The sequence below is a fragment of the Urocampus carinirostris genome, chromosome 12, assembly GCF_059441175.1.
Source record: "Urocampus carinirostris isolate Australia breed hairy pipefish chromosome 12, RoL_Ucar_1.0, whole genome shotgun sequence".
Lineage (NCBI taxonomy): Eukaryota > Metazoa > Chordata > Actinopteri > Syngnathiformes > Syngnathidae > Urocampus > Urocampus carinirostris.
The window spans coordinates 27,848,377-27,861,190 of NC_142360.1; the positions used below are offsets into that span (position 1 = coordinate 27,848,377).

General features: G+C 39.7%; 1 protein-coding gene and 1 pseudogene across 1 annotated transcript in view; one reads left to right on the forward strand and one right to left on the reverse strand.

Moving 5' to 3' along the window:
- LOC148355402 (disks large homolog 4-like) overlaps positions 1-12,814 on the reverse strand; it is a 177,580-nt gene that overhangs the window by 134,247 nt on the left and 30,519 nt on the right. The window lies entirely within an intron of this gene.
- On the forward strand, positions 8,954-9,074 carry LOC148355404 (U2 spliceosomal RNA; annotated as a pseudogene).

Genomic DNA, 12,814 nt, shown 5'->3' on the forward strand with positions numbered 1-12,814 from the left:
ACTGCCCCAGTTGCTTTCTTGAGTGGCTCCTGGCTTCAGCGATATTTAGTGGACATATTGAAACTGCAAGTCATTTTTGCTTCTCACAAAGTTGTCTGGTGGGCCGGACTACAACTCTTGTCAGGCCTCATCTGGCCCATGTGCGGCATGTTTGGCACCCCTAAATTAAGGTAATAACAACTGATCTCAAACCTGAGGAACCTTGAGACGGCACCCCCTATGACACGGGTGTCGAACAGGCGGCCCGTGGGCCAGATCAGGCCCGCTAAAGGATTGAATCCGGCCTGCGAGACAACAATCAGAGAAGCACTAGAGAAAAACAAGCTGCAGGTTGAAATATGTCAACTTGATGTTGCCAGAGCCAGTTGCCTCTCACAAAAACATTGTACTTGTATTTATTTCTCTCTCTCTTTCTTTTCCACCCCTTTTCTCCCACTCTGTCTTTGTCACTCTCTGTGTCTCTTTTTCTCTTCCTTCGTTGCTCTTTGTCTCTTTCGCTCTCTGTGTCTTTTAAGCTCTTTTGCTCTAACTTCCTTTTTTCTCTTTTCTCTTTCTCTCGTCCTAACCTTCGCGCTTTCTTTTCTCTTTTCTCTCCTGTCTTTCTATTTCTCTTTGGATTTCTTTCTTCCTCTCCCTTTCTTTTCCCCCTTTCTCACGACTTTTTATCTTTTGTTTCTCACGCTCTCTCAGTCCATCTCTTTTTCTTTCGTTGTCCCGCCCTCTCTCTTCTTTTCCCTCCCTCATTCTCTTATTTCTTTTATTTCTTTCATTTCTTTCTCTTTTTCTTTCTCTTTAATCCACTAGTCCGGCCCCCGACAGAATGTTTGTTCTATCGTGTGGCCCCCGAGTTAAAATGGTTCAGTCCGTCCCAGTAAAATCCCCCTCTAGGATAACCGGGCTGAAATGGGTGCCGCATAGGCAGAAATGGACAAAACATAGCCAACACCAATATTGGGAGGACTGTATCTGCCAAAATAGGGGACAGGACGATATTAATGTCACAATGATATACAGCATTTAGAGCGACGGGCCACATTGGGTTAAAAATTGTGGCCGGAGGGCCAGCCAGTCCCGGACACCTATCCAATTTTTCTCATCTATGAATAAAAATACACACAGACATCTATCTGCATGTCACATTTCTTTTAATAACTTTTTTAATAAGATTGATCACAACAGATAAAATAAAGCAAAATATTATACCCGATCCCTGTTTTAAGCACTAATATCAATATTTTGTTTTGTAGTTATTTTCATAGCAGTATTTTTAGAATAGAATAGAATATACTTTTATTGTCATTGTTACAAAATGGGTTGAACATATTGTGAAAACGAAATTGGACGTGGCACTCCAGATTCACATTTAACAGTGAGGATAAAAGAAAACAAAGAAGATAAAGAAACAAAGAAAATAAAGGTTATAATTTACACCATTACACATTTTATTAGTATTTTGTAGTATTAATCTAGATGTATTATTTAAGTATTTCTAAGTAGTATATCTTTGTTATATTTTTGATTTAATTATATTTTAGTCTCCAGAAAAATGAATAAAACTGTAGTAAAATGAGATAAATAAGTGAAATTAGCACACACAAAAATCGGCTCGAATAAAAAACATTAAGGATTTTTCTTTAGATGCAAATTTAGAAAAGTAAAAGAGAGATAATAATTTCTATCTATCTATCTTGGTCATATCCCTCAAGAGGGGTGACCGACAGCAAGACAAACACATACAATAACAAAGAAAATAGCAAAAAGCACACACACAATTTTTTTTAGGGTGACACAACACACTCTTTTGTTTAACAGCAGGCCCCGACAGCTTTCACTGGTTTACCCCTACCGCATCATACAGGTTCCCTGCCCATCCCTTAGAACGTGCCCAAACACTCCACTATCCTTTCCAAAACCGGAATAATAATTAAAATGAGCAAAATAGTCTGAGTGGAACAAGATATCGACTCAGAAAAACACCCCCTCATTCAAAAATAATAGAACAGCCTTCAACATAAAATGACATTTTATGTCTGCTTTAAATAAAGAAAATAACAGCCTGGCTTGAAGGAATATGACAAAATAAACATAAGGACATGTTTATATTATAGAATACTATTAAAAGACCTTTACAAAAGGTCCTTTAAATTTGTCTCCCTCCCATATTTATTTAAAAGTGTTGAGGCCCATTTTGACATTTTGGTCCTAAAAATGGTTTCAAAACAAGGTGCGAGCAAAGTTCTTTTGTAAAAACGTCACGAGGATACTAACTTAATTAACTTCAGTGCCTCAGACGAAAATTTAGTTAATTTTTCAGCTGGTACAAAATGCTGCAGCGAGAAAGTTTGATCACATTTCCCTGATTTTAGCTAACCTGCATTGGCTTCCTGTTAGCTTAAGATGTGATTTTTAAGGTTCTGTTGGTAGTTTACAAAATCATGCATGGACTTGCTCCTTCATATCTTTCAGATTTAATTTCCCCCTATGTTCCGGTCCGGAGCCTTCGCTCTGAAAACGCTGGTCTACTCGTGATCCCAAGAGCCAAGAAGAGATCCGCAGGTTCGAGAGCGTTCTCTATCTGGGCACCGGCGCTGTGGAATGCTGTGCCCTCTGAGAACCGAGATTCTACTTCTTAGTTAGTGTGTAAACATACTACGTGTACTGAACTTTGACGTTTTTATCGTTTAATATCTCGTGTATCCATTCAATATGGTTGGTGTAAAGTGTAAAAAAAAAAAACCGAGCCATTTCTTTTGAAACGAAAGTGGAATAAGAAAGCTTGATGCGGTTGAGAAAACGCTTTTTTGGGCCATTTTTTACCTTGGAAGAGGACCTCTTGACGCGCATCTTTCAAAAGTAAGTTAAACTTAACTTTAATGATCTTTATAAAGCATATTATTTGATGAAATTTTTATTATTTTAGTACAAAACAATACAGGTTACTTATACAAGCTTTAATGCTGTGGAGTGCTCTTCCCCCTGAGATTCGATCTGCAACCTCAGTGCAAATGTTTAAATTTAAGCTTAAAACACACTTGTACTCTATAGCATATGAATAACCTATACTTTATGTTGATAATATGTGTATCATTGGCCCTCATGTAGGTTAATAGTCTGTAATAATAGTTTGCAATACTCTTTGATCTGTGCAGCCCTTTGAGACTCTTTGTGATTAAGGGCTATACAAATAAACATGACTTGACTTTACAAAAGGTCCTTTACACTCATGCCAACTGCCGTTCATCACAATGAGAAAAATGCAAAGTCAAACCAAAGGTACCAGGGATTGTTGTGAAGCATGACAACAATTTCAAGAATTTACAAGCACTTCACCAACATGCAAGCTCTTTTCAAGCGCCCTCTTCTATGCGGCAGCGTGTTGGGGAGGCAGCGTCATGAAGAAGGATGCCTCTCGTCTCAATAAACTGGCGAGGAAAGCGAGCTCTGTTGTGGGCACAGAGCTCAACAGCCTGACAACAGTAGCCGAGAGACGGGCACTGAAAAAGCTGCGGTCAATCATGGACAATTCATCACATCCACTACACAGCATTATATCCAGACAGAAGAGCAGCTTCAGCGACAGACTGCTGTGACTGTCTTGTACCACGGACAGACTGAAGAGATCTTTTCTTCCTCATGCCATGAGGCTCTTTAACTCCACCCGGCGGAGTAAAGGCCCGCATTAAACCACACCCCCTACATTGCATATTACCGTACTTATATTGCAGTGTGTATTTTATGTAGCACTATTTAAATACTCTATACAACACGCTACAGTGGGTATTAGCACGTCACATTGGGTATTTGTATATTGTATTCCTTTTGCTTTATTATTGTATTGTTCTCAGCTCAGGGATGCTGCTGGAAATGTGAATTTCCCTGCGGGGATGAATAAAGTATCTATCCATCCGTCCATCCAATCTTTGAATACACAACATTAAAACTCAAGTATTCTCAAGGATTTCAAGCACCCGTACGAACCCTGTTAACTACTGTTGAGGTGAGAAAAAAACAGGTAAGCCCTTTACCTGAGCAGGTGTCATGTGCACGTGAGTAACATAACCGTGGACGTGCTGAATCTGAGAGAGTTGTCGCTCCGCCACCTGAACCAGCTCCGCTCCCCGAAGATCGCCGTGACGACCGAGAGATCCACCCCTCTTCAGCGAGCACTCCCTGTTCCTTCCCATGTCCCGCTCCAAAGTTCCCCTGCGCCCGCGCTCTCTTCTCCAGGTCCCCTGGTCCAAGACGTCCCTCCTGAGAGTACTCGCATCGGTCATCTGTTTGCTAACAGCCGATGGGTGCTGATGGCAGGTATGGTGGTGGAGGTTTAGTGGCCCCAAAGACGGCCTTTCTTCATCTGGGTAATGGTACTTCTAGTGGAGGATGAGTTGGGTACCACAGAGATATGCAAGTCAAAGAAGTAGAGGTGAAAAAATGGCAGGATGAGGGTGATGAAAATTGGTGAAGAGGAGGGACATGTGTCGAGGAAGAAGAGGAAAAAATAGAAAGAATTAGGTAAGCAGTTAGAATTGGAAATACCATATATTCCACACCATAAGGCGCACCAGATTATAAATCGCAACCCCCAAATTACCGTATTTTCCGCACTATAAGGCGCACCTACAAGCCTTTATTATTTTCAAAAGCTGACCATGCGCCTTATAATACAGTGCGCCTTATATATAGATCAATATTAAGTCGCAACTAATGCAGCAGCCGCCGACTAGATTTCCCCCCCGAACGCCAAGTAGTCCGCGGTGTATGCTGGGATTTATATACTGGCGTGTCATTTCCTAACCAATGTGTCAATCATCATTTGAATCAGTCACTATTGGCTAAAGTTATTCGGAGGTAAAGGGGGCGGATCCTTTTTATCATTTACAGGCTGGCATAGGCTAAAGCGGCATAACAAAGCCTGCAATTGGCCGAAAAAGATGTGTCAATCATCAGTTGAATCGATCACTATTGGCTAAAGTTATTCGGAGGTAAAGTGGGCGGATCCTTTTTATCATTTACGGGCTTGCATAGGCTAAAGGGACAAAACAAAGCCTGCAATTGGCCGAAAAAGATGAATGTGAATAGCAGTTTGGTAGGTTGTCTACGGCATAGAGAAAGCATGTTTTACTATTCTGTATTTGTAAATATTTTATTCTCCTGGATTTACTACACTCACGGATATAAGAGGACCATGGTTGCACATTATTATTAAACACAACGACTTTGGTGAGCTACTCCGGCTATATATTTTCCCTGTATCTTGTTTCAACTCGATGTTTCTGTGATAAGCGGTGCAGATAATGGATGGAATGGAGTGTCTATTTTTAAATTAAACTCAATTCCAAGTGTTTATTGTCATATGCACAGTAAAGTTGCGAGCGAAAAAGAAAATAGAAACTAAGAAATGGTTGGCATTTCTTGAATCCCAAGACTTTAACCTTCCGAATGATATTTGGAACGATGCATTTGAGTGACATCGTACGGACACCGCATCCGCTTGTGTCTACGACACGTATTTGCTTCTTTGCAAGCTTTGGGAATGTTAAGGGGGTAAGAAGTTGGACTGAACTATCTGACTGTTTTGTCGACGTTCCCATTGTAGCGCCTTATAATCCGGTGCGTCTTATGTATGTCAAATATAGGACCAAAAACGATTTTTTCGGGGTGCGCCCTATAACCCGGTGCGCCTTATAGTGCGGAAAATACAGTAGTCTTTTGTGTTATCGTTTTCATTCGGAAAGCGCAACGGACAATAAGGCGTATATACTATTAAAAAAACTGGAAAGATATGGCATCAGGGGAGTGGCTTTGCAATGGATTCAAAGTTATTTGACGGGGAGGAAGCAATATGTAAAAATGGGAGAGTTTTTGTGGAGTACCACAGGGTTCTATCCTGGGACCAAAGTTATTTAATTTATATATTAACGATATTTTTAATGTTTCAAAACTATTGAAAATAGTAATATTTGCAGACGACACTAACATTTTCTATTCAAATGATAACTATATTGATTTGGTAACCTGTAATAATCGTGAACTAATTAACCTAAAAGTATGGATGGATATAAAACAATTATCTTTGAATTGAAATAAAACCAAAGTAATATTCTTTGGTCATCGCAAGGCAAATCAAGATTTAGAAGTAAAAATGGATGGTGCTGTGTCAGGTTTTCAATGTAAATCTCTTGAATTTCTGTCTCAAGGTAATTAGCTTGTTTTTATATTACTAAATATAAAAACAATGTTTCTCATACACACACACACACATGAAGTAACGTTTCAATCAGTCTAATTGCATCTCTTGTACGTTTTTCAATCTTATATTCTTTTATTGTGAAATGCTCATGTGAACTTTCTCCCTGAAGTATAATAAATTACGCCCACGTTGTGGGCGGGGTCTCTTTCCCTTCTTCAAGATCATGGAGGACGTTAGTGAAAATCTGCTCTTGGGTATGATTCGATTTTAACTATATATATGTATTTTATTTGGGGAAATATGGCCACGAAATAGTCATAATAATGATTGACTTTAACATGCTGCAATAAACGCTGTATCAGAAATTAAGTTTGTAGGGCTCATAATAGACAATAAATAAAGTTGGAAAACACACATCAGACACATACAAACTAAGGTATCTAAAAGCATTTCAATAATTAATAAAGCCAAATTCCTTTTAAATTATAATGCATTGTATTTATTATACAGTGATCCCTCGGTTATCGCGGTTAATGGGGACCAAAACCACCAGCGAAAAGTGAAAATCCGCGAAGCAGCGACGCCCCTTCAAAAATGCTTAAAAATATATATATATATATATATAAATAAATAAATAGATTTATTATTATTATTTTTTTAAATTATTTTATTTTATTATTATTATTTTTTAGACCCGGTTAATGGGGACCAAAACCACCCGCAAAAAGTGAAAATCCGCGACGTAGCGACGCCCCTTCAAAAATGCTTAAAAATATATATATAAATAAATAAATAAATAAATGTATTATTATTATTTTTTTTAATTATTTTATTATTATTTTTTTTAGACCCGGTTAATGGGGACCAAAACCACACGCAAAATGTGAAAATCTGCGAAGTAGCGACGCCCCTTCAAAAATGTTTAAAAAATATAAAAATATATATTTTTTTTTTTTCAATTTTATTTTATCATTATTTTTTTTTAGACCCGCAAAGCTATGAACCCGCTAACGTGGAACCGCGAAGTAGCGAGGTCCCACTGTATTGTTCTCTAGTTCTGCCATACTTAACATATTGTGCAGAAGTCTGGGGCAATAATTACAAAAGTTGACTCCAGCCCCTTTTTATCCTTCAAAAACGTGCAATTAGAACCATACACAGGGTAGGATATCGGGATCATACTAATATTTTATTCCTGCAATCCAAATGATTAAAATTAGATGAGTTAGTAAACATTTTTACTGCAAAACTGCTATTTAAGGTCAACAAAAACATAGTGCCAGAAAACATCCGTAAATTATTCATTCGGAAAAGTATATTTTAAGGGGCTGTAGTGAATTCATAATCCCAAAGGTGAGAACCACCAGGAAAATTATGTGTGTGTCTGTGTGTGGAGTCAAGCTTTGGAACAGATTGCAAGACGAGATCGAACGGTGTCCAACTATTCACTTGTTCAGGTTTAGATCCAAAGAGACATTCCTGGCGGAGTTTTCATTCATTCATTCTTCACAAAGTATACGTTAAAGAGGATACATTGACATTGAAAACTTTGTTTCTGATATTTGATACAACTTCTCTAAACAATCCACTTTTTTTTTTTTTATTGCAAGATTTGGCGAGCTCGTCTTTGGATTGCCTGCCACGGGGTTCAACGTGACAATGTTGCGTTAAACTTTCCGATAGCGACTAGAGCACAGGTGTCAAACTCACGGCCCGCGGGCCACATCTATAATGGCCTGGGTCCATGAAACCCTGATAACTTTCAAATTATACTCGGATACTAAAAACCACAATGGCTGAGAAAATGAAGTTAACTGACATTGCCGGTAAACCCGTGTGTCTTATTTGTGGAGATTTTGTGGCCGTCATTAAGGAATTTAATGAAAAACGGCACTACAAGACAAAACTTCAGAGTAAGCTGAAAAACCTTGAATCCAGAGAAAAGATACAGAAAGTTGAAGAGTTACAGAAGAATATGAAGATGTTTTTCACTAAAGCAAATTCCCAAAGTGAAAAGCATAAATTGTATTTATATGTTCATTTTTATAGTTTTGACAGGAGATAATTTCATAGAGAGCAACGATTTTTAATTCATTTAATGCTTAAATTTGTTTATTCTGGAATAATATTCCTGACGGGGCAGCACGGCGGCGCAGTGGTAAGCGGTTTCCCCTGCCCACTGCCCGATGATTGCTGGGATGGGCTCCAGCAACCCCGCGACCCTACTGAGGATAAGCGGTGCAGCTAATGAGATGAGATGAGTTGAGAATATTCCTGACTGTTTTAAATTTGTATTTATTTATTTATTTTTTTTAAAAAGGAAATTGTATTCAATAAATATTTATCCTGTTCGGCCCGCGGCCAAAGGTGTGGTTTGAGTCCGGGCCCTCTGTATAATTGAGTTTGGCCCCCCCTGGACTAGAGTGTGTTGCAGTGAGCTGGCTTTGAATGGCCCGTGTCATGTTTATGTGGGTGCGTTTTACCAGGTCACCCAAATTTTGCACATTATTACACAGTGTATTTACAGTTTCAGTTACTGGTATTATTAATATTTTTGTCGTATTGGCCAGGCCGCGAAAATATTGTCAGACCTAAAAACAATCCGGTACAGAAAAGGTTGGGGACCACTGGGCTAGACAGATGGCCAAGATGGAATCCGCAGCTTTGGAGCAGAGCCTCCGCTGTGCGATCCAACACTGTGTTTTTCTCATCCCCCATCAGCCATCCCGGCTGTGTTTTTGGGACTGTATCAGGTATGGGTTAATTTTTGAACTGTGAACCTGTTCAGTTGATTTTTGCAATCGGGAGATGGAATAAGAGCTTGCTCTGTCCACTCCACGCATCGGCCCGGTATTGCAGTACCTCCGGGAACGGTGCATTCGCACTGATCGCTGCTTGGCCCTGTGGCTAGGACCTTGACTCAGCCTCTTGGCTGGGAGCAAGTGTCTCGGCCTCTTGGCTTTATAGTGTATTATGATTTGACCGATAACGGATAATTGATAAAGAATATAGAACAATAAACCTCTACAAAATCCCCCCCCCCCATCTATTTCACCTGCCAATTTATCATTAGAATCATTGGGTAAACATCTTCTCAATGTCAAGAGGTGCCTTTCGTTTTCTTAGATTCTCGTACTTGCTTACGTTTGATCAATTTTGCTAAATACCCAAGAAATGAGCTCCATGGTGAGTCATTTAGCAAGTTGACCTCATATGAGTCACAATGGGTCTCATATCGATGTCTGTGTGAAGTAGAAGGAATAATATCTCAATCATGAAGGATTTTATACATTTTACTATAACGGATTTTGTACGATCAAATACAAATTAGATTTAATGCAAAAGATATTCACTGACTGTTTTTCTTCAAGGTACATTAGAAGGTTAGGCTGTGTGGAATGCATCAGACGTATTTCTGATAACAGAATTCCTGTGAGTGCTGACGAAGAAGGCCAGACGCACAAGGACAGACATCGCGACGCCCTTCGACGGGGAGTTGGAGGAGCCCACGTGGGGGCTTTCCTGGCACGCCCATGGGAGGAGCCGGATCACACCAACTTGAGGAAAAAAGTGGGCCGAGAGAAGGAAGCGGGAGATCGAGAGAGGAGGCTTGACAGAGACTCGAGCGACACTAATTCGGCCATATTCGATGGAGTTCACTTAATTAAATTGTTTAAGAAATTAAATCTGGCCCCGTATGGAAATGCCGGCCTCTTGTCTATCTTTTCCATCAAGAAACAAGCGCGCATTGTTAGGTGAATGTAGGTTGTGTTTGGTTAATGGAGTCAGATAACGAATTCGAACAATTTGGTAAACGCTACATTGTAATATTTAAAACCTAACAATCACAATACCTTCCTTCCCCTCGATTTTACTTCTTATTCTAGCAAAGCATATTCACGGTAGGCCGAAGAAAGTTCCGACCCTCTGCGACGTGTAAGTTGCGGTAGAAGAGTGAGGGACGCAAGGCTCTTTACACCAAATTAGGTCAGGAGTGACCTGTAGCTTCTGCCTGAACAGGCCCCCGAGCATTACCGATTAGCTTGCAGCAATCATGGAACAGAATGAACTCCTTACCAGTGGTCCCTCTAAGATGCGCGCGTGCGCAATTGCGCACTGCTTGCAAATTCTCAGCGCACAAGAAAATCTTGCCAGCGCGCAAAAATGAGGGCTCAAAATTACTAATTAAGAAGCGACTTAAGTCAAAGTTACAGTGCATCAAGGTAAAAATACACGGGTTCCCCTGACGTTGTGTCCTAAATGCGGCATTTTGAAGTCGAGTAAAGTTGAGTAAAGTTAGTAGAGTTTGTCGAGCACCGGCTTCTTCGGCTCGGCTCACTAAAAGGAACCGGCTCTTTCGGGTCCTAAACGGCTCTTCAGGTTGTTTTTGCTTCTTTCATCCCAACAGGACCAAATATTATGTAAAATTATGCAAAAAAAGACTCTCTTTGTTCCTCTTTGTCTCTTATTCTCTCTGTCTTTTTACCTTCTTTTGCTCTCTTCCTTTTTTTCCTTTCTTTATTTCTTTCTCTTTCTTTCCCCCTCTCTCAATAATTCTCTTTTTTTCTTTTGTTTCTCTCTCTCTCTCTCTCTCTCTCTCTCTCTCTCTCTCTCACTTTTTATCTTTCTTTGTCCCACTTTCTCTTTTTCTCTTCCTTCCTTTCTCTCTCTCTCTATTTCTCATTGTTCTTTTTGTTATTTCTCTCTTTCTTTCCTCCTCTCTCACTATTTTTCTTTTTTTTCCTCTTTTGTTTCTCACATTCTCTGTCTCTCTCCCTCTCTATCTTTTTTGTCCCTCTCTCTCTCGTTTTTTCTTACTCCCTTTCTCTCTCTCTCTCTCTCTCTTTCTATGTCTATTTGGATTTCTTTATTTCTCTCTCTTTTCTCCTCTCTCACTATTTTTCTTTTTTCTCTCTTTTGTTTCTCACATTCTCTCTCTCTTTCCCTCTCTTTTTCTTTCTTCGTCCCACTCTCTCTCTCTTTTTCTCTTCCTCCCTTCTCTATCTCTCTTTTCCTATTTCTTTTTGGATTTCTTTATTTCTCTCTCTTTCTTTCCACCTCTCTCACTAATTTTCATTTTTTTTTCTTTTGTTTCTCACATTCTCTCTTTCTCTCTCTCTCTGTCTCTCTCTCTCTCTCTCCCTTTCTATATTTCTTTGTCCCACTCTCTCTTTCTGTTTCTCTTCCTTCCTTCTCTCTCTCTCTCTTTCTATTTCTCTTTGGATTTCTTTATTTCTCTCTCTTTCCTCCTCTCTCACTAATTTTCTTTTTTTTCTCTTTTGTTTGTCACATTCTCTCTTTCTCTCTCTCTCTGTCTCTCTCTCTCTCTCTCTCCCTTTCTATATTTCTTTGTCCCACTCTCTCTTTCTGTTTCTCTTCCTTCCTTCTCTCTCTCTCTCTTTCTATTTCTCTTTGGATTTCTTTATTTCTCTCTCTTTCCTCCTCTCTCACTAATTTTCTTTTTTTTCTCTTTTGTTTGTCCCACCCTCTCTCTTTTTCTTTTCCTCCTTTTCTCTTTCTCTCTCTCACTTTTTTCTCATCTACTAATCCGGCCCCCGAGAGAATGTTTGTTCGATCATGTGACCCCGGAGTTAAAATGAGTTTGACACCCCTGGTATAAATCTAAACAGTTAGGTTGGCGTGGAGAGGGATGAGCGCCACCAGGCTGTACTTGCTCAAGGCATACCACAGGAAATGGTGGCCCTACTGGTTCAAGGATCCAACCAAACAAACTAATATAATGGTAAATACATCTCACAATGTATTTACAGTCATTGGTTCATATCTGCGTCTATCTGTGTCAGCATAGGAAGCAGTGTTAGTCACGCTTGATAAGATAAGAAAGCGCAGAGGATCCCCTGCCGTAAGGGACTTTTCACACACGCACAAATGTGCCTTCATCGCTACATAGTTCTTGCATTTTCCAGCCAGCCCATCACATCACATTCAATCCTTTTTAAATGTCTATCCATCCTTTTATATTGATCTTTTACAGCAACGCGCCAACAAAATGCAAACAATACATGAACCCTGTTGTCACGGTCAGTTGTTCCAGTACCGTTACTGGGGCATTAATCCCGCACATGAAGCTAATGTATGCAGAAGCCGTGACTGGGAGAAAAGGGAGTATACAAGTAGGGCAGGAAGAAAAAACTTGATGTATACATCGAATTTTTTTTCATTTGAGGAATCGATTCCTACAAGAGTGTAAGGAAATGAATATATTAAAATGTATTGTTTACCAAATTGTTCGAATGAGTTATCTGACTCCATTAACCAAACACAACCTATATTCGCCTAACAATGCGCGCTCCTTTCTTGATGGAAAATATGGACAAGAGACCGGTATTTACACACAGGGCCAGATTTAATTTCTTAAACAAATTAACTAAGTGAACTCCATCGAATACGGCCGAATTAGCCTAATTTGTGTCGCTCGAGTCTTTGTCAAGCCTCCTCTCTCGATCTTCTGCCTTTCTTCTCTCGGCCCACGTCTTTTCCGCAAGCTGGTGTGCCGGCTCCTCCCATGGGCGTGCCAAGGATCAAATACGGGCAGATTCACAGAAATAGGCATTTAACGGAAGTCTCACGGAGTTTAACCAGGTTTAACAAACGTTCCAGCAA